Below are 20789 nucleotides of genomic sequence, written 5' to 3' on the forward strand. Positions count from 1 at the left end.
GGGGCCAGAGAGATGGCTCAGTGGAATAAGCGCTTCCCTGGCAAGCACAAGGGCCTGAGTTCGATCCCCGGTTCCGCAAAAAAAAATAAAATAAGGAGGACATATTTTTTGTTACTTCTCTTTTGCCAAATAAACAAGTTTGTTTTAAAAGTATGTTATATCATGCTGATGAGGGTGAAGTTACGTGGAAATTTTTAATATTCATGTATAAATATGTAAAATTAACAATACATATCAGAATCTTTTCAGAGTATTCAAGACTGTGACCCAGTTCTTAATGCCTGGCACCTATCTCAGGAAAACATTCCTTTTTTAAAAAGACATAAAATTTTAATTGCTTTTATTTTTATTTTACTTTATTTTTTTGCTTTTAATAGTTTATAAACGGCAAACATCTAACAATAAAAGAAAAATTATAACAGCTTAAATCTTCAACAATATTGCAATGATTATGTAGATAACAATCTATTCACTTAAAATAATATCACAGAAATTTACAATAATGTGTGTATAGTATCAATAAAAACAAAAACATGTAAGATACTTCTCATATAATATTAAATGAAGAAAAATCAGGGATGAAGCCACATATGTAATAGAATCCAAATCTTGTAAATGTAAGAATTAAACTGACCCAAAAATGACATAAAAAAATCACCCAAAATGTAAAAATTTTGGTTGGGGGCAGCAAAAACTTAGTGATTTGGGTATGTTTTCATACCCCTTAGCCAGCGCTTCCTTAGAGTCTTGTAGTGGAAAAAAAAAAAAAAAAAAGCAAGCAAAGCGTATTTTCTGACAGACAATAAAGGACAAAGATGTGGCCTAGCTTTGCAGCTGCATCATGAATCACACAGGGCAAAGAACTAAGCACATTTTGCTCAGCTTTTTGTCCTCCCTGGCTTCCCTCTCCCTAAAGTGATCCTGCCTCCCTCTGCTAGGAGGGACTGAGGCAGTCCAGCCCAGGACCCTAGAAATCCACACTCTGTACCAAGGCCAGCAAATCTCAGCATGAAGAGGAGAAGGCAAAGGTACACTATGTGGGGAAGTCTAACGAACCTCCGTGGAGCACCATCAGCTTAATGCCTAATAAAAATCTAGAAATGCTACTCAATTAATAAAATAGAAAAGGATGCCTGAGTCAGATTTTTTTTTTATTTCAAAGAAGATGAAATGTTCTCATTGCAAAAGAAATGTGAATTTGATAGATACAATTTCTCTATGAGTTTGGTGATAGGTGGATAGAGGATGCAGCCCTCAAGAGAACTAGCCTTTTGAGTGTAAATGTCCACTCCTGTGCCTGCTGGCTGGGTGGTGGGAAGACCCACCACTCCTTCCTGGAGGCTCATTGTCATTTGTAAAATGGCCAGACAGGTCCCCTAGGTTGTGGCCAGGTGCCCCCTTCCTTACTGCTTATCTACTAAGCATATCCTCTTTGCCACGCTGGACATTAATAACATGATAAATCAATCAATAATAAGACAACAACTGTCAACTATGTAGGGGGGTTATGAATTCTACCCCACTTCCCCCTTGATGAGTTGCCCTTATCCACGCAGCACATACCCTGAACTAAGCTAGACCTAAACAGTACAATTCTGCAGTAAGCTACTTGATCCAACTCTCTGCACCCAGGCAGTTCTGGAATTTTCCAATCAATTGAGCATGTCTTCCTTCAATCATCAGGCATTTATCAAGCATCCAGGGTGCACCACACACTGTTCTGTGACCTAGCCATAGACAAAGCAGTCCAGGAGCAGTCCAGGAGTTGTCCTTCTGGAGTTTAGGGTCTGGTGCTGCAAAGATCAGAAAACAAACAGCTTTTTCACAGCATGGGCTCATATGTGAAGTTTAACAGTTCTAGTCATCAACATTTACTGTCCTCTACCTCTCTGTACCTCTGATTTTTCACCTGCTAAGGGCAAACCATAGTAGTTCCCACACTGGAGGGTATTAAGAGACTGAAATGAATTAGTGTGTATCAAAGGCTCCAAATGGTGCGCCTTCTACAGGTGCCTGCTATTAATAGGAGTGGTCATTACTGTTAGAATGGAAATGAGTGTTGACATTAAAATCAGCATTAGTTTTAGGATTATCTTTGGGATTCCCCTTAGTAAAGCACTGGGAACAGAGAACAAATACCTCTAATCCAGCATGCAGTGAGCAGGGTGAGCTTCTGGGAGGAAGTGACATTTGCACAGAGCCCTGAAGAATGCCAAGAAGCACGCTTGGAGAATGTGGTGGGGGAACGCAATCTAAGAGGAGAGCTGTGTGTGCAAAAGACCAACACTGAGAGGAGAAGAACCCCTGCAGCAACAACTGTCAAGACACCAGACACGGTGGCGCACACCTGGAACCCTGGCACTCTAGGAGGCTAAATTCAGACCCAGCCAGGACAATGTAACCACTTTGCAAGACCCTGTCTCAAAATTGAAAAATAAAAGCTTTAAAAAGGGAACTGAGGTTGCAGCTCAGCCCTGAGTTCAATTTCAAAGATAAAAAGTGCAAGACCAGTACAAAATGCAGAGAAAGAAGGGAAGTGCGGGATAAATTGTGGTGAGAAGGGCACACGGATCCTGAAAGGCCTGGCAGCCAAGGAGGGGCTCAGCTGTGATCATGAGGTCACTGAGGACTTGGGGCGGGAAGGCGAGAAGAGCACTTGGACCCCCTAGGGAGCACTGAGGAGGCTGGAGGAGGAGTCAGGGAGGTGACAGCTGCTGCCACCCATGCGGGAAGATGGGGGCCCACAAGACTTGGATGATGAAATGGAAAGACATGGGCGGGTCCAGGAGATTTCCATGATGGACAAAGACAAATCTAGCATCAAATGGGACAAAGGGGGTAGGAAGAAGCTGGAGGAAGGAAGGCTACTGGCCAGAGGGGCAAAGTCTTTGGTTTTAAGACCTGTTTTTAACTTCTCAGGTTACAAGTCTGCATTCATAACAAGCTTTTAAAGCTCTTGGATGGCCTGGGACTGTTGCAAGCATCTGTGAATCCCCAGGGACCTGGTTCACAGTGGGCACTCAGTGAACGTCTCCTTGACTCCAGCCCCTCCTGGCTATCAGCCTTGCCACCAAGCTGAGCCCCTGCCAAGCCCTTTACCACAGAACCCAAACCACGGTGGGTTTCCTGAAATGTGGAAAACATCCCACAGGAATCCAGGCATCCCCTGGACTCTTCTGGACAGGGAGAGGTGGCAGGAGAGGGTGACAAGGCTGAGGAGGAAGCTCAGGGTCTGAGGTCTGCCCAGGGCCACCGTAAGGGAACCTTGGGAAATGCTTGAACAAGAAGTTAGGGAGGGGAGGGGTGGCAGAGGGTACAGGTCTGTGAAGAATCCCACGGGTGGGTATCTTCCTCTCAGAAGTCACCAGGTAAGGCCAGGACAGGAATGTGAAGACAGTGAAAATCTCTTACTGGCCCAAACCTGGCCTGCCCACCCCATCCTCCCTAACTCTAGCATGCGCACGCGCACACACACACACACACACACACACACACCCTCCTCACTCTCACTACCGTTTATCCAGCCATTGAGGGCTGCCTGGCACTGGCCTACTTGCATTATATACATTGTCTGGCATGATGCCCACACAGCCCTGAGACCAGGATGATCAACAGACTAGAAGCTCAGGCGCAGGGCAGTGCAGTTGCCTACCCACGGTCACAGAGCCAGTCAGTAGAAATGGGAGATTCGAATCCAGTGTGTGCGACCCTAAAGCCCTTCTTTGAACCACCAGCCCAAAAGACTTTAAAGTCTGCAGCCAGTGGCCGTGAGGTCAACTCAACAGGCACACATGTTTTGTTTGGACTCAACACTGTTTTAAAAAGTGGGAAATTTCACATAAAAATCCAGATTTTCGGCTTCTCTTTAGAAACCAGATCTAGCCCACATTTCCGCAGGGCCACAACTGGCTGGGCTGAGGGGCAGCTGTCCCTTACAAGAAGTTGTACTTTCCTGCCCAGCCCATATACCTCTGTGATGACCCCTGAGAGATCGCAGTGTGGACACTGACAGGCCTGACCAGGCGGCTCTCTCAGGTGTGAACGCCAGGTCCTAATGTGAAGATCTCACAACTCTTTCCTCAGCAATCTCTCTCTTCCTTATGGCAAGTACATGGTCTTCTAAGTTGGGCCTGGGGCCAGTGGCTCCCTCTAAGTCTAAGTTTCTTCATTTCTAAAACAAGGGTCTTTTGAATACTTACCTGATAAGGAAGAGGAGAAATAACATGAACTTCCAAACTCCAAGTCTGAACACCACCGACCTGTTCTTTCTGTTTGTAAGAGAATAGGTTCAGGCTAGGCTGATGGGTCTTCTGGGTCAGCTAAGGTATTAAATCTGGGCTCCCATAACCCTGGGTCTGATCTTGTCCCAAAGCTGTTTGGGCATGAACTCACTGGTCCCTTCTGTGTCTATTGCCTCTTTAGGGAACACATGCTCTGAAGGCAGTGACCACGTTTGTGTCATGTCTTTGCCCTGAGGCCTCACTAACATCTCTTAGTGATGAGGAACCCTAGCCTCAGCCCAGTGTCCTCTTCTCTTCCCTGTCCTCAATCACTATTTTATCCAATCTTGAAGTTTGAAACACCACTCAAATATGTATACCTCTGACTTCCAGATTTATACCTCCAGCCCAAACCTGAAAATGATCTGAGACTATATTCAACTATGCATGGAATCCAGTGTGGTGACGCATACCTGTAATCCCAGCGCTGGGGAGGCTGAGACAGGAGGATCACTATGAGTCTGAACTATGTAGCAAAAAAAAAATATATCAAAAAATAATAGAGTACAATAGAGTGGGGTAGGGTAGAGTGGGGTGGGGTGGGGTGGGATGGGATGGGATGGGCTGGGCTGGGCTGGGCTGGGCTGGGCTGGGCTAGGCTAGGCTAGGCTAGGCTAGGCTAGGCTAGGCTAGGCTAGGATACTGTGCACTCAGTACACCACCAAAGATACCTACTAGGCATCACAGTCTCAGTCTGTTCAAATGTGAACTCCTCATTTAACCCTTGACCCAGCTCACACACAAACTTCCCCGTCACATGGTGGCAACTCTGTTCTTCCTGTTGTTCAGGAATAAAACAAAGATGTCATCTTTGATGCCTCTTTTTCTCCCCAACACAGTGTCCTGATGGTTCCCAAATCACCGTGTCTATTATTTGAACTATCAAAATGACTTCTTTGGCCTGCCTGACAGATGGCCTGCCCTGCTTTACCTCTGCTTCCTGATGGGATAGTTCTCATAAAAGACTCAGAGTGGTCTTTGTAAAATATAAATAAGATCCCATGCCTCCTCTGCTCAAAACTGCTATGGCGCCTGTCTGACAAGAGACGCCAGTTCTTCACAGCAGCCTATAGTGCCCTATATGGCTTTCAACCCTCTGTGACCTCACAGCTCTCCCATTCCCTCAGGGCTTCAGTGACTTGCATAAATTCACTCAACTAGGAAGGAAAAGAACTAGCACTAATACCCAGGTCTGATTGGACTTACAGACTTTCAGTCTTTGGACAACACACAATTTCTCAGCAATCTCATGCTTTCCGTGTCCTATAGTTTCCTCATCTGTAATATGAAGATACTTTATCTCACTGGGGGGATATGAGATCAGGGTAGGGTTACATCCTTTCTAAACACAACGCTTTAGACTGCTCGGCTACCCTGACACACCATACTTTTTAAGATTATAGTCCATCTCTAATCTTCGATGACTCTGAATGGGATTTAAGCTCATCATTTCTGCACCTCTGGTCCTTGGCACTTAGTAAACATGGGACTGATGGATAGAAGAGCAGGTGGGTAAGTGGATGAAAGGTGTGTGCAGAGATAAAAGAAGGTAGGTAGATGATAAATAGTCAAGCAAAAGAGTAAATCATTGGATGGATGGATGGATGGATGGATGGATGGATGGATGGATGGATGGATGGATAGATGGCTGATTGGAAGAAGAAATAAACGGATGGAATTAATTAATTTTTAAATAAGGAAAATTCAGAAGCTGGGATAGAGGGAAAATATTGCTGAGGGCACTGTTAGTGGTAGAAGATTGAGTAAAACTAAGGATGGGAGAGCCCCACTTACTGAGCATAGTAGAAGGCCCAACTGTGAGTCATCAGGCCATCTGTGAGATAAGTTGTAACAGAGGACAGACCGTACACATGGTACTAGAGGACTTGAGTCTAGACCTCACCATTGGAGCTTATGACCTGTGTGACACTAAGCTCCTGTTTTCTCCAGGGAGGGAGGAAGGAGGAGGTTGAAAATAATACAATCCTCCTCTCTCGAGACCATTATGAGGCCTGAATGAGATATTAGGTTCATGTATGCATTAAAATGCCTAGCACAGAGTAGGTATGCAGAAATGGTACTGCCACCATGATTACAAAAGGCCTATATCAAAGAGAAGGACATCAGCCACGCCTGGCACCTCATAGTGACTCCTTGCCTTGACTCTGTGGAGCTTTGATGAAAGGAGACAGAGGTCCAGGCCAAACCCTCTGTCTATATCTGTCAATCTCCTGGCCATGGGTGGAGTGGTCCAGCTGGCCAGTGTCTGACAGAGAGTACAGGTCAGGCTGGCTAGGCCTCTGTGCAGGGCAGGCCTGCTGTGTCCCTCCCTGACAGATTCAGAGGGCCCTTCTCAGGGGATCAGCCACCTGCCCTGCCCCACCCAGTTTAGGGGGAGAACTTGGCCTCAAACTCCAGAGCCCCAACTTCTCAGGAAACTCTCAGACATGAAGAACTTTCCATCCACATCACAGGAATTTTGTGCAAAGAGCGGGGGAAAAGAACTAAAAACCTTCATCCTTTGGCCTCTGGGAGAATATTTCTTTTATGTGAAACTGGCAGGGAGGAAAATTTAAGATTCCTTCTCCTTTGCCTAATTGATATCAACATGAAATATTCTGGTGTTGTTTTAATAAGACTTCAGTTTTCCAGCAAGAGTAGGGGAAAAAAAAAGAAGAAGAAAAAAGATCTTCTCCTGGACCAGAATATTTTTAGCAAAAATATTTTGCTAGCATCCTCCCTGCCCCCTCCCTTGTTCCTTGCCCCGGCTTCAAAGGCACAGCAGCACTGTTCTGGGGTGCTGAGCGGCGGCCCACACTCGACAGCCCCCTCCACCCCTTGCATGGCAGGCAGGCCAGCCAGGGAGTGCCAAGCCAGGAAGATATTTTTTCCAGAAGCGGCATCTGGCTCCTTGGCAGCCACACAAGCAGTTGTGCTGGCAGCCGGGGCTGGCCGGGGTCTGCCGTGTGTTTAGGCTGCTGCCTCCTCTGACTCTCACCCACAGACACGATGTTCTCTCTGCTAGGCTGGCCATCCTGCCCTCCCCTCAGGAGGGATTTGCCCCTTGCCTCCTCTTGGAGTCTGGCACAGAGACCCACCTAGGCTCCACCCCTGGCCAACTTGACTGGGGCAGGTGGTTTACCCTCTCTGAGACCTCAGTCTCCCCACTGGGAAAGAGGAGTCATTGTCATCCACTTAAACCAATCTCTCTGTCTGATCTGACCTCCGCCTGACTTTCCAGTTAACATCTCCTCTTCCTACTACACATGACAGCCTCTGAGAGCAGAACTTCCTTTGCTTTCTCAAGCCTCCAAGGTCTGCAACCCCAAGGTTCTTTGCTTTGCTGGAGGTGTCTCTTTGCCCAACTTTTGAGCAACTGACTCCTTTTCCTTCTTAAGCCCACCATCACAGGCCACACCTCCTTCAAGAAGCTCCCTGACTCCCCCATGTCAAGCAGTGCCCTCTGGCCTCTGCCACAGTTTCTGTGCTGCACAGCACCTACAATAAATTGGCCCATATATCCAGTATTCTGCACCCCTTCACTGTCCCCATTTAGAGGCTTTGGGAGAGCCAAGATTTCACCTGTCTTGTCCATCATCAATCACAAGCACCCTGCAGAGGACTTTCCAGATGATTCGATGATGAAGGGAGAGGCTCCCGTGCCTGTTGCAGATCCTTCTCAATTCCCCTTTCACAGCCCTTGGCAATCCAGATGCACTCAGTACCCACCCAGAGCAAAGAACGCAGGGGACAAAGGTTCAGTGTGTCCATCCGACATACCACTCTTAGACTGCATCTATTTATTCCTTTCACGTTCAACCCAAGCCTGCAAGGTAGAAATTATTACTGCTGATTTACAAATGAGGGGTGCTGAGATAATGTGGGACTGTCACATGGTAGGAATGTGGCCACCCTTGCCCTGTTTCTTCTACTCCCATGACAGGCCCTGCCCCTGTGCCATGTTCTGGGGGCTGAGGCATGATCAACCATACCAAAGCTCATTCCCATGGGCAGGCTGGGTGTTCTCCTTCCATCTTCTTCTCATGCAACTCAAAGAAGCACTGCAAGTGCTGATCATTAAAGCCCCTCATAGAGCTGAGGAACCTGAGGCTCACAAAGATAAAGTGGCTTCCCAGGCACACCAAAAACAGGAGTTCCCCGGTTGATAATGGATTGATAGTCAGCTTTCTTTTGCTGTAACTGAAAACCGCAGAATGGATAATTCTTAAAGGATAGAGGCTTATAAAACATAGGGTATTTGGTTGCGTTCTGGAGGCTGGGTCATCCAAAAGCATGGCACTAGGATCTGCTCAGACTAGCAACTTTTTACTACACTACAACATGGCCACAGGCACGAGGCATGACACAGCAGCTAGAGCAAGCATGCCAGAGAAAACTTGCTTGATAACAAAGCCACTCACTCAACAACCTGTTAATCCATTAATCTGTGAATGGATTAATCACTTCCCCAATGTGCCACCTCCAAATACCATTAACACATGGATCTGGGGATTAAGTTTCTGACACATGAAATTTGAGGGACTCATTCGAACCATTCTAACATCTGTGCCTAGCATTCTACCCCACTATTAATCACACAGCTAGACTGTGTTCAACAATTAGTCATAAGGTAAATGGATAGATAAGGGGATGAATGAATGGATGAATCCATAACTAAAACATAAATCCATTCTCCCTGTATAGCAAGGATGAGGGGCCCAATCTTCCTCATCACCCCACCTCAGGCCTGAATTCCATCCTTCTCCAGAGGCCAGCTTCATGGTATGCAGCCTTCCCCAGAAAAGGGCTTAATAGTGGAACCATGACAACTGGCTCACACAGTCTCAGCCTCCCCATCCCAACCACCCCACAGAGGGACAAGAAGATCTGAATTGGCAACTATTGCTAATTAAATCTATTTCACCAGTTTTCTTCTTTGTAGCCAGCCAGAGACATCAGGATGAAGAAGTTGGAGAGCATCCCTGACCCTACAGAGATGTGGAGACACGGGAAGAAGGGGCTTGTCACAGTCACTCAGCTTTGGGCTGTGGAGTTGAGCTTGCACTGGGCAGGAAGGGTTTCCTACTCTGTGTTGTGCCCAAGCAAATTGGGCCCCCAGCTACCCAGGGTCCCTGGCCTTGAGGGGAGCATTGCAGTTCACTCTCCGCAGATGGTAACCCAACAGCCCTTGTGCCCTTGGAGTGCAAGTCAATCAGCCCCCAACACTCCCTGTCTTTGTAGGCAGCCCTGATAAGCTCACCAGATACAATTAAACACATCTGTAAGGGTTTTCTAGGCCAGGGAATAGAGTGAAACATTCCTCAGGTTGAGCAAAGGTCCCCTTAAGTGCCCACTCCACCTTTTGGCATACAGCACATCCCTGCCTAAGGCTGAGGCCCATCTCACAGCCGCAAGCACCTGTGGGCAAGCCCACAATGCCATAGCACACTGCAAGGTCTTTGCAAATGTTCTGTGTCCCTTCTACCCAGAAGGCCCTTTTCTACTTTAATCCCTTGTGGAGTTCTCGTTCCTCCTCCAAAGCCCACCTCTGAGCCTTTCTTCCTCCCTGGATTTTCCCAACTCTATCCCAGTGTTCGAAGCCATGATGACCTCAGTACTGTGCCATCTCCCACAATGGTCTGTAAGCCCAGTGCTGCAGAAACCTTCCCAAATAGTCTTCACATCTGCCCTCTCCCTCTTCTATCCAGGATCCAGTACATTCGCAAGCAGGTTCCTGATATCCTGCCTCTCAGAAGGCTTTCACTCTACTGAGTGCATGGAGTCACTCTTGAGATGAGCTTTCTCAGGGGTGCAGTAGGGGTTCACGCTGATAATAGTTTTTCTCTTGGATTTCTGAAACCTCCCTGCCCTGCATACAGATGTATCCCCAGCATCCAGAACCAGCTGGCCACAGGCCTCAACTCTTACAGAATGAAAGTGGCGGTCAGCTCCAAAGCCTGCAAGCCATCCACAGGTGCAGTCTGCCAACCCTAGGGAAACACAGTGCACAGGTCAAGGGTTAGAGCTCAAGAGTCCTGGGTGGGGAATCTTGCTCTGCCTCCTCCCAGAGTACAAGGTGAGTAAGTCACTGGACAGCAGATGCATAATGTTGGAGTTGGTTTAGGGGACACAGAAGGGAGCAGGGCAGGACTGTGGCCTCAGGAAAGTTTGTCTTGTCCTGGTCTTCTACCTCCCCCAGCCCCCAGGCCTCTGGTCCTGCCCATCTGTCTGTGTTGACAAGCTCTGCCTACAGTCACCTGCAAGTGGGTCCAGGAGGGCCTGCCGGCTATTTCCTTGCTGCCCTCCCTTTCCCTTCCCTCCCCTCCACCCTGCAGCCAGCTGTGAGGCAGACATTCCTAGGCCTGCTCATTGATATTCAGGAATGGAACTTGAGCTGGATTTGGTGCCCAGAGCTCCAAGCTCAGGCAGGCCCTGTGCCTGGCTCTTCCTCTGCCTGCCTGCCCTGGGAGGCCCTACACACCCTGACCGGCCAGAAAGAGCGTCCTAGCCCACCCACACCAGCAGTGAGGTTCAGGAAACTGAGGCCTAAAGTGGGGAGCTGTGACAGCTGCCAGCTGCACAGGAGTCCTGGAGAGGGGCTCCTGACCGAGGTCACCTGACTGGCTACACAGTGCTCATGCTCGACCAGGCTGGAGCAGCAAAAAAGTCCTGGGGGCTTCCAGCTCCTCCAGGTGCTTCCAAGCTATTCCCAGCCTGCACTGCTCTCAGGGGCCCTGAGGAGGCCCCACCCAGGGAGGGGACAATATCCCAGGCCAGCCTGAGCCTTCCCACCGGTCTCAGTGGGAAGCCATGGCTCCTCCCCACTGCCCGTTTGCCAAGCCTCCACCTCACACCGTTTGGATGGTACAGATGGGCTTGTTTTTCCTTGGGGTGTGAAAGAGCCACTCAAGGCAGGGGCCTCCCCTCCAAGCAGCAGACTGGGCCAGCCACAAACTCCCAGCTCCCAAGGAGAAGGCCCCTGACCCAGGGGTCATGGGGTGGGAAGGGGATGGTTCCTCCCAGAGCCAGCTGGGACCAGGCCTAGGGAGCCCAGCTCCAAGAAGTCAGGCTCTCTCCCAGGGGGTGGCAAAAGGCCCCCATGCCCACCACACTACCTTGGATCCCATTTGCAGGTCTCCCCGACTCATGTTGGATCCATGTGAACACAGACAGGCCCTCAGCAAAGCATCCATTCCCAATCATCATTCCAGAAACATCACACTCTGCCCAGCCCCCCTCTCTCCTCTTCTCCAGAACTGTCCTGTGGCCCCTGCAGAGCCTCAACTCCATCAGCAGCACCCTCTCCCACATGCACAGTCCCTCTGCCCAAAAAAGCCTCATCTAGCCTCTTGGAAGCTGCCTCTTACAGAGAACACAATCCCTCCTTGCCTTCATACATCAAGGAAGAAAGGAGAGGTGGTAAGCCCTTGTTCCCCATGGTCACTTTCTGTCCAATGTTGCCCTCATCCTCTTCCAAAGTCACTAGGGGCCTAGGCTGTTCTGAGGTCCCTAGGTTACTAACCCATAGCATCTGGTCACTTCTGAGGACAACCTCCCCAGCCTGCCTCTCACTCTTGCTCTGGGCCACTTCTACACCAGCACAAACACCCCCACCAACACCCTGGCCCTCTCTTCCCTGGCTGTCCTCATAGCCAGTGTTCCTGCTCTACTCCAAACCAACCACCACAACTTGTCCTCACAGAAGCTGCACTGCCTCCCGTCACCAAGAGCTCTGCTTCTCCAGTCTTTGTGCTTCACACACCATGCTGTGCCCAGTAGTTCTAACCACATCTTTCTCCACTGTATTCATTCCAGTTCCTCTTCTGTAGCCCAGATCCCATGGCCACCAATGTCACCATTACTTATTCTCCACCCCCTCCCTATGCCTCTGTTCTCCTCCATTGTGCAGATGGTGGCCCTGCTGCCATACATGGCTACCCCCAGCCTAAGCACTTTCCTCATCAGTTATAGTCCCCTTGACTCTCTCCTGAGTCCCCATTTATCTTCTGCAGGGTCTCTCCCACTGTAATTTTTTGTATTCAATTCTTTCTTGTGGTAAAACAAAACAGAAAATGCCTTCATTCTGCTGCAGCTAAATTTCTCAGAATTGTCTTCATTCTCCCTGCTACCGCCCCCCTCTAATTCTTTAACCAGCTTCAAACTTGCAACCCCCCACTCTTGGAAGAGGCTTCTCTGCCAGTCACACTGCCAAATCCTGAGGCCACTTGTCAGTCTTGACAACGTGGCCTTCTAGTACCACTTGGGGCTGCTCCTGTCTTCCTCTTCAAACCCTTTCCTCACCCTCTGGGTTCCTACTGCCTCATCCCCACCCCCGGCCAGGGTTGTCAAGACCCCCACTTGCCCCATTTAGGGAGCTACCTTCTCTGTCCGTATTGAGCTTCAGATCTTGGTCTTCAACCACTTGCCTTTCCGCTCTCCAGATGTGCCCCTACTGCTTGCTGATCTATGGAAAACCCACATGTCAGGGACCCCCAAAGACAGGAACAAGCACAGCCTGCTCTTCCCAGCCATTTGGTCATCTTCTCCCACTGGTCTCTGAGGTCCTCTAGGGAAGGGTCATGTGTCCTTCCAGGCCAGCTCTGTACTGGCTGATGGCTGCATAAGGTCCTATGAAGTTAGTCATAACAGCAGCTGCATGAATTGGTGCTTGCTGTGTGCTGGGCTCTGAGAAAAAAATGCCTTATTTGAGTTGACTAATGGAATTCTCCCAGTAGTACCCAAGAGGGGAAAACAAGACAGGAACTTGCTAGGGATCACACTGCAGCTCTGTGCCTGACCTCTGTGGCAATTGGCTTCCCCCAGTGTAGCAACAAGGTCCCAACTTCTGGATTGAGTTCAGTTGACAGAGTTACCTTCCCACCAGCCAGAAACAGAGATCCTAGAGTTCAAGTAATGTCTTCCTGCTCTTAAAACTAGTCAGAAGTACTATTTGCCAAGAACTAAGGGAATAAGTGAAGGCGTGGTTACGAGCTGAGTCTGGAGGCAGCTTTCCTGGGTTTGAATGCCAGCTCTTTCCCTGGTGAGCTCTTGGCCTGCACTCTAGCAGCTCACTGATTTCACACCTCAGTTTTCTCAGCACTAAAATGAGATCGTAACAATGAAGGTAAATGAGATGGTGCACATAAAGCACCCAGCACAGCAGCACATACAGAGCAGACGATGAGCACATATTTGGGGGGCATTTGCTGTGTGCTAGAGACTGAGCCAGACGTGAGGTACAGAATTGAAAAATAAACTGGGCCAGGGACAAAGTGCATGTACAATCATGGGCACAGGAAGATGGATTCCAGTGAGACTGGTTCTTTGTTAATCGAGATGTTGAGCTGTGTCTAAAACCAGCTTTGCTTGGGGTGCAAGAGAAGCAGTGTAATCCTGAGTTCTCACGTCTCTGTACAGGCTACTCCCTCTGCCATGGCTACCCCTCCCTCACTCTCGTCTAACTGTAAAACTCCTATCCAGACAGCAACGTGCAACTCAAGCGTTACTTTCTCTGTAAAGTTGCCTCTAACTTCCATTAAAAAGGATCAGTCTTTCTTCCCCCTGACTGGCTAACATTAGCATTGTGTACATATTCTTATTAGAATCATTCATTCTTTCAAAAGATTCAATCAATAAGTAGACATGCTGTGTCCTCAGGCCCCTACTACAGGCACTGAGAGGAACACTGTTCTATCAAGTACTTAGCATCAGTCGGGCAGTTTCACATGCTTTGTGTATAATCTTCACAAAAACTAGGTAAGATAGGAGCCACCTTAGGGAGTGCACCAAGGGCCAGTCCTGTTAAATTATGTGCCCAGGACTTTTGGTTTGTGGGGAAGCAAGGAAGGCCATCCCTGCTCTTACCCATTCAGCTACACTGCCTCTTCTAGGGCTACCCGAATCACAGTCCTGGAGTTTCTCTCAGGCACAACCATTGCTTACTGCTGGGGTAACCCACCAACCTGGTGTGTCTGGGACTGGGGAGTTTCCCAGGACATGTGACGTCCAGGGCTAAACCCAGGAAATTCCCAAACAAAGCAGGGCCAACTCTCCACCCCAGTCTTCCCTTGAAAATGTCATGGAATTAGAATCATGCCTATATCTCTCAAACTCTACACTCATGCTCCCAAACAGGTCCCAAAGACAAAAGAAGCAGTGGGGTCTGAGTGGGATCCTGCCATAATGCAGGGAAGCCCCTCCTGGCTATTGGCTCTAAGCCTTCCCAATCCCTAAGGCCTGTGAGGCTGGCAGACACCAGGCCGAGGAGGGGCTTGCCAGAGCTCCACAGGCCAGGAAAGTGACCTCAGAGGAGGTGCTATGTTCACTCCATTCCCAAAGCCAGCCCCATTATCTCCTTCCTCCAGCCCCCTCTCCCTCTCAGCAGATTCTTGCCCAGTCCAACCTGGGGCCCAGAAGGCCTCAAGTCTGCTCTATTCCCTGTGTTGGCTGGCCTTTTCTGGGACAAAGGAGGGAAAAGCCATTCCAACTAGTAAAAATATTACCCCTCTGGCTGTTTCCTTCTCCCAGCTTCCTCTCTGGTTCTCCAGATCACTCATGCATCCTCCACCCTCTGAAGGAAATAAGTACTTTGAAAAAAAGGGAGAAACAAAATCCATGAAGTTGATGAAAAAGGAGAATGGGGTAGGTAGCTCAATTCATGAAAAGAGAAAGCCTTTAATAAATGCTAGGTGAATCCTATTAGTACAGAGCTATCCACTCTATTCACCTTAAAAGTATCCAACTGCAAATATCCCTCCACGTCTCAATCAGCAGTCACCCTACTTTCTCCTCTGTAGTTGAATGCTTCAAAACTCTGTGGTCACCTCTGCACTTGTTCTTCTCTCCATTGTCACTCTTCAATTACTACTGCATTTCTGTAATCCTAAACACCCCCACTGCCAGACCCACTAGTAAGTTTGCAACCTCTCTTCCACTCCATCCATCAGTAGCAGCCATGTGACAAAAGGGCCACCTTCTGTCTCCCAAAATCAACTTCATCAGCCAGCTCATTCTCTCCTCATTCCCCTCTACCTCTGGGCAATCTTTCTGAGCATTATTGACTAATTCCTCTCCATCCTTTTGCCCCCAAATATTGGAGAGACTCAGGGCTCAGTCCCTAGACATAAACTGTCTTCTACACTAACACCTTAGGGATGGAATTCATCAGTCTTACTTTTTTTTTTTTATTTTCAGGACCAGGAATTGAACTTGGGCCCTTGCACTTGCCAGGGAAGTGCTTAATCCACTGAGCCATCTCTCCGGCCCCCATCAGTCTTACTTCTTATACGTATGTACTCTCTGAATACTGAGGACTCCCAAACTTGTATCTTCAGTCCAGACTTCTTCCAGATACGCCATCTTGACACATGCCTGTGATTAAGATTTCTCAATATGCAACTACAAGATCTTTAACACAACCTACATCTAGATCCTCAGCACACACCTACATTAAGGTTTTTGAACTTTCTTTTTCTGTATGCTTTCCCTGGCTATCTGCAGTGCTGACTCCAATACATCTTTTCTAGCCTTCTGTAAAGTAGGTGATACATTATATAAAATATCACCTACCTCCAAAGACATTTGTCCTCCTTACTTGCCTTGTCTCTCTTCATGTCATTCATCACATTTCTTGGTTTCTATCTAGTAGAAGGTAATATCTTTTAGTTACGGTACTTCTCTACATTGTTCACTGCTTTATCCCCAGTATATTTGATACGTGTATGCATATACAATATATGATCTAATACTATGTCAAAATTATACCTGGAATAGAACAGGAACACAGTAAATATAATAGTCCCTCCTCTATCCATGATTTAGCTTTTTATGGTTTCGGTTACAGTCCACCATAGTGCAAAACTAGTCAATGAAAAGTTATAAAAATAAATAATTAAGTTTTACACTATACACTGTTCTGAGTAGTATGATGAAGTCAAATGCCTCTCCCTCTATCCTGAGTGGGATATCCATCATTCTTTTGTCTTGTGTATACATGCTGTATAGGCTACCCATTCATTAGTCATCCAGGAGCTGTCTCAGGTATCAGGATGACTATCACATGGGATCACAGGGCTGGTGCTCAGGTGATCCTTATTTTACTTAATAATGACCCCAAAGCACAAGAGTAGCAGTGCTGGCAATTTTATTGTAGTAAATTATATTTTTTCTATTTTATTATTAGTTATTGTTGATCATCTCTTACTGTTACAAATTTATAGATTAAACTTTGTTATAGATAGGTGTGCACAGAAAAAACAGAGCATATATAGGGTTTTCTATGAGACGCTGATTGAGACACGTACTGTAGGTCTTGAAGTAAACTTCCAGACATAAAAGGAAACTAATATGGGTGTGAAATGGGTGAATAAATGAATGGACAAATCTGTAGACAGCAAGTAGGCATTTGAATGAGGCGTGAATGAACTAATAAGATATTAGTGATAAATAAAAGGTAGAATGAGGTGATATGAACAAATCACTGATGCATTTAGCAGCATGGATGTAGCTCCAAATGAGCAAGCTGGGCAAAAAGGGCCAGACATGAAGAACGTATATGATGCTATTTATATGAAATTCCAGAGTACGAGAACTAATTTTCAGTGACAGAAAGCAGATCAGTGGTTGCCTAGGGAAGAGGTTGGAGGGAGGGATGGACTGCAAAAGGCCCCAAAGAGTCTTTGGGGTGATGAAAATAGTCTGTGTCCTGATCACAGCCTGGTTTCATGGCCAAATACAGCTGTCAGAACTCATCAATTTGTTCACATTAAGTAGATACAGCTCATGGTATGTGAGTCGTGTCTTAGATGATTAAAGAAAGAAGAAACAAGTTAGTGAACAAGTGAGCAGATCAATCCACTCATTCACCATCCCTTTCCTGACAACTCTCTGCCCCCTCCCCCAGCCTCCAGATTCATAGGTGAAACCCTAATTGGTACAAATTAGGTCTTTATTTTTCAGGAATTTTTTCCAGGGAGGATTAGAATTGGTATTTGGTGACCCTCCAACACCCACCCCCCACATCAGACCTTCTATCCAAATTGTTTCCTTTTTTTTCTCATAAATGTCTTGTAAAGTAGGCAATATTATGCCCCAGTCACAGGTTAGGACCCTGAGTCTCAGGAAAGGAAAGAGGTATCACCAAATTAATATAGTCCAAAGATGGCAAATTCAGGATTTGAACCTAGGTGAATCAAATCCCTAAGCTGTACCACAAACTTGCTTCCCACCTAAAATCTCAGCAGAGACTCTGTTCACACACACATGTGGGGTGTGTGTGTGTGTGTGTGTGTGTGTGTGTGTGTGTTGCACGTGTGTGGCCTTCTATGTCTCCCATCTTCCTGACTGAAGGAGAAAGTGCTGCTGCTGCCAAGAAGACCAAATGTGTTTTTCATCAAGTTTGAATGTCACGAGAAGATTCAAGGAGAAGCAGTAGCCAGGCCAGATGTTGTCTCTGGTCCCTTGAGGACCAAGAAATCATCCCATCTGCAGTGAGAAGTTCAGCCAGTGGTCCTTTTGGGATGAGAGAAATTGAGGAGAGCTAGCCTGTGCCCAAGGAAGGGCCAGGGGCTCATACTCACAATGTCAGAGATGTATTTTTATTAAAGCTGGAGTGGGAAAACACAGAGGAGCCCGAGGTATAACTTTTGCCTGAAAACCATGCCACCAAATGTACAAAGGAAGGAACCAGAAGGCAGAGTGATACAGAGATTTGCCATTTTAAGAAAACTTACTTCTCTGGGCACCATGTGCACAGCACTCAGCCACATAGGTACCACTTTATTTTACCTCTTTTGAGTGAAGAAATGGAGGCTTAGAGAAATTAAGGAAATTGTGTAAATCACATAAGCCATATGTGCTATGTTCCTTCTCTTCTAACAACTCCTCCTCCCATAAAACAAACCTTGCCAACTTCAGTAATTCTTCATGGATCTGTAGACACCCCAAATGTCCATCTCAACCCACTTGTTCACTCAGCTTCATCTGTTCATGTGTACATCTTACATATCCAGTCACTTGATCATCCAGTGAGCCACTCTATCTATTGTTCTAGGGTTTATTCATCCATTCATCTATCCATCCATCCATTCATCCATCCATCCATCCATCCATCCACCCACCCACCCAACCACTCAGCCAGCTAGTCAGAAAGTCAGCTATTCATCCTTCCACCCAGACACATAAGCAACCACATACTCTTCATCATCCCAGCCACCCATCCAGTCACCCACTTCCCATTCAGCCACCCAGTGATCACATTACATTTATACAAAAACACCCACAGGCCTGAGAGTATAGCTCAGAGGTAGAGTCTTTGCCTAGCATTGGCAAAGCCCTGAATTCAGTCCTCAGCACTGAAAACAAGCCACATATATGCTGTAATGACTAATTTCATGTGTCAATTTGGCTAGACCACAGTACCCAGATATTTGGTCCAACCCTAGTCCAGATGTTGCTGTGAAAGTTTTTATTTTATAAATGATTAATATTTAGAACAGAAGACTCAGAATCAAACTGATTACCCTCCATCATGTGGGTGGATTAGTAGGCTCCAATCAATTTAGTGCTTAAGGAAAAATAGACCGAGGTCTCCTATGGACACAGGAATTCTCCAGACCGCCTTTAGGCTCCTGCTGTAGTATCAGCTTTTGTCTGGATCTCCAGGCTGCCAGGCTACCCTGCAGATTTTGGACTTGCCAGCATCCCCAACCACATATGCCCATTCTTAAAAAAACAAATGTATATATCTATATCTATATCTATATCTATATATCTATGTCTATTTCTATCTCCACATTCTACTCTTGTGTTTATGAGGTGAACCCTGAATAATACATAGGTGTACAATATCCCAAACCAACCATCTTTCAAAAGTATCTACTCCACTCACCTAATCTTTAAACAACTTTCTGGGAGGCTTTATTTGATTCTACCGAAAATTGTATTTCTTTAAATATAAAAATACTGGGATTTTTCCCTTCAGCATTCTTGAGTCATATTGGTTCTTGGGGAACATTTGCCATCCTTGTCAGTGATTTCATGGGGTCCCTTGCAGCTGTACCAGGCACACAGTTTAAGAAGTACAACACTAGGTCACACAGACAAACTGAACAGGTGTGAGAAATCATGATCTGGGAATCATGTGGTTCAATTTATGTTTCTAGGAGAACGAAGGCCACTTGGAACCAGGTGTGAGTGATGGAAAATAGATAGAGGGCTCTAGACTTGGCAGGACTGAGTCACTGGAAGAGGATGAAGAAGTCAATTTATGTTTCAGACTTAAGACATAGGCTCCGTGGAGGGCCCACGGCCAAAAGCAAGGAGCTGGGTTGAGGGAAGCTGCACACAGTTCCAATGTGGGCACACAGGGTTGGCAGGTCTTGCAGAAACTTTGAGTTGATGGAGCAAGGGAGAAGACCTGAGTAGTTGGCAGGTAAGGCACAGAAGGCTAAGAGTAGACACTATACCATAGTAATGCGGATGTGACAATGTTCCCGGTGCTGCGAGGCCTCAGTGCCACAGATATCCCCATAGGGGAAGCAGAGAGATCCCACCTCTTGCTCCTCTGTATGGAATCCTGGCCTCCCCCTACTCTGAGCTCTTGAGAGGGGTTGGTTCCCTACTGAGGGTCCCTCCAAGCCACTCCCTCTTTTACTGGGCCTCATGAAGGGTCCCAGGAGCAGACCAGCCCCATAGGGCTCCTGCACAGATGGGCAGTAGGGCCATTTCAGGCTCCAGCCAAGGGATGGGCCCCAGAGCTCCAGCTGGAAACCCCATTTGGGGGCTGTGGGGTGTGTGTTAAACTGCTCCTTGGGTGGCTTGTGCCGGGCAGTGCAGAGCACGAACTGTTGTCTCTGCCATAAATCCCCTTGGCCATAAAGTCCCCTCCCCCTTGACCCCTTGGCTGGTGTGAGAAACTGAGGGCAGGGCAGGGCAGGGTGATGACCTCCTGACTCCAGGGCCACTAGCCTCCCAGGCCACCATACCATTCCTTTCAGTGTTTCATGAGCCCATGCAGGGCCCCAACTCTAAGAGACATTACTGTGGCCTGGGAGTCAGAGCCTGGTTCAAACCCAACAATGCCCAGTTTCCCCCCTTCATACCCACCCCTATGCTTGCATCTCGATCTGTTTCTTCATGAGCACATTGTCTTTAAGAATGCCTGCCTTGTACAAAAAAAAAAAAAAATCCTGCTTGCCTCTAGAGAGAACAATAGGGGTAAAAGAAAAGGGACAGTTTAGAATCCATGTGAGCATGCTCCACCATCACCTAATCTCTCCAAGCCTCAGTTTACTCACCTATAAAACTGGGTTCATCCTAAGACTGAAATTCAAGGGTTGTGTGAATAAAGTGAGATGTCTAATAAGGTATTGCAGACTGAGAGCAGCAGACTCGCTAGGAAAGCTTTTGGAAGAACCGCACATACAGCCCCCTTTGTAAAATGCTTGAAGGATAATAAAATGGTGAGAAAACACTGTGGTAGCTAGGGAACATGTGATTTTTAAATGATTT

General features: G+C 47.2%; 1 pseudogene; it reads left to right on the forward strand.

Annotated features, from left to right (window-relative positions):
• The first annotated feature begins 2723 nt into the window (after positions 1–2723).
• LOC105741317 overlaps positions 2724–20789 on the forward strand; it is a 32970-nt pseudogene continuing 14904 nt past the window's right edge.

Source organism: Octodon degus, unplaced genomic scaffold, assembly GCF_000260255.1.
Source record: "Octodon degus isolate 3935 unplaced genomic scaffold, OctDeg1.0 scaffold00425, whole genome shotgun sequence".
NCBI classification, from domain to species: Eukaryota; Metazoa; Chordata; class Mammalia; order Rodentia; family Octodontidae; genus Octodon; species Octodon degus.